Source organism: Aethalodelphis obliquidens, unplaced genomic scaffold, assembly GCF_003676395.1.
Source record: "Aethalodelphis obliquidens isolate GAN/ISIS:26980383/991018 unplaced genomic scaffold, ASM367639v1 scaffold41, whole genome shotgun sequence".
NCBI classification, from domain to species: Eukaryota; Metazoa; Chordata; class Mammalia; order Artiodactyla; family Delphinidae; genus Aethalodelphis; species Aethalodelphis obliquidens.
This window is the reverse complement of record NW_020837985.1, coordinates 3,711,760-3,716,317: the sequence shown is the minus strand read 5'-3', so window position 1 is coordinate 3,716,317 and position 4,558 is coordinate 3,711,760.

Genomic DNA, 4,558 nt, shown 5'->3' with positions numbered 1-4,558 from the left:
TTGTATTTTTCGCAAGGAAAATGTTGTGGCTATAATTATGTTTGATGTATCTGTACTACATTTTTCATTATTTGCAGTAGATCTTATTTAGTTATATATTTTTTTAAGAGAATAATGCTCCGAACCAATTTCTAAGTGACACAGAAGACTGCCAACTTTGAATGGAGCCTGCAGCCAAGAAGCGCTATGCAGCAGATTCTGGTTACCGTACACACGGTTACAGTTTAAGCCCTGGCAGACCCTATGGTATTAGGGTAAATCTAAGGGGAAAAAAAATGCTGCTTGGAGTTTATGGCAAACCTTAGTAGGAGAACCACAATGTATATCCCTGCAGCAGATCTGCCCCAGGTGAAGGGGATGGGAATATCTAAGGTGCCGTGGAACCCACCCATTTGGGGAACCACTGAGTAAGATGTTCTCAAGGCTCCCTCCAGCTCAGATGTTCTACGGATCCTTCTTACTGTGGGTTTGCTCAAGCCCAGGCAACCTGGTCTTATTTATTTGGGGGCCAATTCTGCCTGCGACTTGCCCACATGCCTTGCCAACAGCAGCCCAGGAAAAAGCTCTCTATTACTCTCACCCTGAAGTTCTGGCTCCGAACAGGCTGAGAACGCCAGCCAGGGTCATTGCCAATGTTTCTAGTCTGAGTAAGAACTGTGCATCTTTTCCGTGACTCTGCCCTCCGCTTTGGCTGGAGAAACCTAACTTGCATTGGTTTGGAAAGCCCAGTCTTGTTCCTTCTTGCATGAGGCTGTGGTGTGTGTGTGTGAGTCCCAGACGGCAGCATAGTTGCCTTGCCCTAAACCTTCCTTTCTCTGGGGGTGGAGGAAGACCTTGTGTGGGGCACCTTTACTGACCACAGTAGCCCGCACCCCTTCACTTGCCAACAGAACCCAGCTGAAGGAGAGGGACCATCATGGCTTCCCTTCCCCTCTCTGGGCCTCAGTTTCCTCATCTATAAAATTAGGGGGCTGGATCAGGTGACATCTAAGGAGACTCTGCCTGCTTTGATGTTCTCTGACCCACAACTTGAAAAGGCAGAGAAAGAGCTGTCCTCTCCTCTCCTCTCTCATCTTCCGGCTCCTGTTACAACCACCTGCCCTGCATCCAATTTTGGAAACACATCAATGCCCTTGTACTTCAAGAATGGAAATAAATGAATCAACACATTCTAAAATAATGAGAGGCCTGGCTGATGGAGCAACTTCCCAGCTAGGGCAGGTGTGGATATTAAAACAATACCACCTCCTGGATGTGAGGATTAAATGTATATAAACCCCAAAGCACCACACCAGGACACAGTGAGCATTCAGTACATGGCAGGTGCCATTACAATATCACATAAGGAACCAAGGCTCTCCACTAGAGGGATGAGGCTCCCTGTCTAACCCTCTGATACCCTAGTCCTCCCACACACACTCTGACGGTGACAGGGAACTCACTACCTGACAGAGCAGCCAGGGCAGCTGGGTCAGGTACTGAGCCACATGCTTTAGAAGAGACATCCACCAACCGGCACTAATCCTGCCCTGGAGGAGCTTCGATTCCAGAGATGAGTCACGAATCCAGTTATTACACAGAGGGGTGGTGTCCTACGCAGAGTGAAAACAACAGGGCTGGAGTTTCACATGTGAGCTGTTTTTTCCAAGTGGGGAGGTCAGGGTGGCTCCTGAGGGCAGGGTCCATGTTTACCTTGCCCCACAAGCGAGCTCCAGACCCCAGTACAGCCCTTGGCATACAAGAAGTACCTGACGAATATTTATACATTAAATCATTGAATGCATCAGAAAGAAGATGGCCTGGGAGGATCCAGAGATGCAGGGATGGACAGAGGGGGAACATTCTAGGCAAAGGATTCCAAGAGGAGTCACTTCCAGGGAGGTCTAGGCTAGTGTTTCATTTAGTGACATCCAAACTCGTTCCAGGGAAACCAGAACCAACCGCCTTACCATCCCCTTATCCCCAAAGCCCTGTATTGACCCACAAAATCTGAAGAAGGAAAGTAGGAGTCTGGATGTGGGAACCTGGTTTCCAGTCCTTAGATCTCTCACCTACAATCCTGGTGACCTGGGGCAAGTCACTTCCTGTCAGCCTCTCAAAGGAAAGGTGTCGGACAAGTTAATCTCTAAAATCATTTCCAAGTCTACAAGTTCTTTTTTCTATAAGTATAGTTATATTATTGAAGTATAGTTGAAGTACGGTTGATTTACAATGTGTTAATTTCTGCTGTACAGCAGAGTGATTCAGTTATACATATATATACATTCCTTTTTATATTCTTTTCCATTATGTTTTATCACAGGATATTGAATACAGTTCCTGTGCTATACAGTAGGACCTTGTTGTTTATCCATTCTATATGTAATAGTTTGCATCTGTCTATATGCCCCTTTTTATTCTTCCCTCTCCCCTCCAACTACCTGGGGCAACCTGCTGTGTGCTGCTATTGTCATTTTTCTGGATGTTTGGTCCATCACCGTGGGCCGCAGAGAGCTGGCGAGGTACAAGGCGTTCTGGTTACTATTGCTATGAAATAAATTACCCCAACGCTCAGTGGTATAAAAGAACCGCCATTTTCTCTTGCTCATGATTTTGTGGGTTGAGAACCCAGCAATGGCTTGACTGGGCGGTTCTTGTTTCAGGTCCCTTATGAGAGTGGAGTCAATGCCGGCTAGGGTTACAGTCATCTGAAGGCTTGGTGGGGTTGGACATCCCGGGTTGCTCAGTCGCATCCAGACTCAGTCCAAGATGGCTGGTGGTCGAGGCTGGTTTGGGGCTAGGTGCACAGATGTGCCTCTCCAGCGTGGCAGTCTCAGACTTTTTACATACCAGCTGGCTTCCTCCAGAGCAAGTGACCCAAGAGAACCAGGCAGAAGCTCCATGGGCTTTTATGATCTAGCCTTGGAAATCATGTGGCAAAACCCCTACTGCATTCTACTGCTTACAAGTGAGTCACTAAGGCTAGCTCAGATTTAAGATATGGGGCAGGGAGGGCTTCCCTGGTGGCACAGTGGTTGAGAGTCCGCCTGCCGATGCAGGGGACACAGGTTTGTGCCCCAGTCCGGGAAGATCCCACATGCCGCGGAGCGGCTGGGCCCGTGAGCCATGGCCGCTGAGCCTGCGCGTCTGGAGCCTGTGCTCCGCAACGGGAGAGGCCACAACAGTGAGAGGCCCGCGTACCGCAAAAAAAAAAAAAAAAAAAAAAAAAAGGTATGGGGCAGGGAGAAACATAAACCTCACCTCTCAATGGGATGTATATCAATGAGTTTGCAGACTTGTCTTAAAATTGCCACACAAGGTATCAGCCTGGCCCTCGGCAGAACACTGATGTACCATGTATGGCCTTGGCCTTCCCTGTTCACCCCATGTCCACAGCCTCAGGGCCCTCATACTATCCTGGGATATGTCCCCTACTTTACCAGGTCTTAGGTCTTTCTTCTCTCTAATCAAATCTTGCCTTTTGTTATGGACTGAATGTTTATGTTTCCCCTAAAATTCATATGTTGAAGTCCTAATCCCCAATGTCATGGTATTTGGAGGTGAGACCTTGGGGAGGTGAGTAGGTTCACATGAGGTCATGAGGCCTCCCCGATGAGATTAGTGTGCTCATAAGAAGAGCTGAAGAGACCAAAGCTCTCTGTCTCTCTTCCTGCCGTGTGAGGACATGGTGAGAAGGCCACCATCAGCAAGCCAGGAGGAGAGCCCCCACCAGACCCCAAATCTGCCAGCACCTTGATCTTGGACTGCCAGCCTCCAGAACTGTGAGAAGTTAAGTGTCTATTGCTTAAGTCACCCTGTCTATGGTATTTTGTTATGGTCGCCTGAGCAGACTAACACGCCTGCCCTATGTCCCATTCCCTCAGGATCCTAGTCTATGCAAGATCCCAAGGGACTCTAATAGACTAACTGAACCCCATTAAACCTGCTCATCTCTAGAAGGCCTCCCACTAAGAGACCCAAAGAAGGCAATTTCAGACACTGTGGCAGGTGAGAAAATGAGGCACGTATTTTGAATCCAAATGGGTTTATGATGTCTACTAAGGCCCTATATTTGGCGTACATCATGACACAAAAAATTCATGAGATCAGCAGGCTACACATGGGGAAGTGTATCTGCGGCAACCAATTTCTAATTTCTTTCTAAACCTGAACCTGGTCATCAGGCAGAACATCTGTCCAGACTTGGGCTGAGCCCTGCAGTGAGACAGCGCCATCTCCACTGGCTGACCTCCAAATTAGCAATCATTGCATCTCTACCTGTTACCTGATATTAGACTAGTAACCCAGTTGGTTAAGCCAAGTCAAAAGAAATGAATTAGGACTGAAATAATGATCTAGGAGAGCATTTAAAGGATTGGAATAGGGTAGATAATAAATAAAAGAATGAAATGTAATGTGTGGAATAGAATGAACTGGAAGGGAAAGTGTTCCCTTCTCAGGCCTCATTTCTTTTCTTTTTCTAGAACTTTCTATAACCTTATGGCAGCTTTCTCATTTCATTCAGGTCTCTGCTCAGATGTCACCTTCTCTGACCACCCATCACTCTCACACCCTCTTC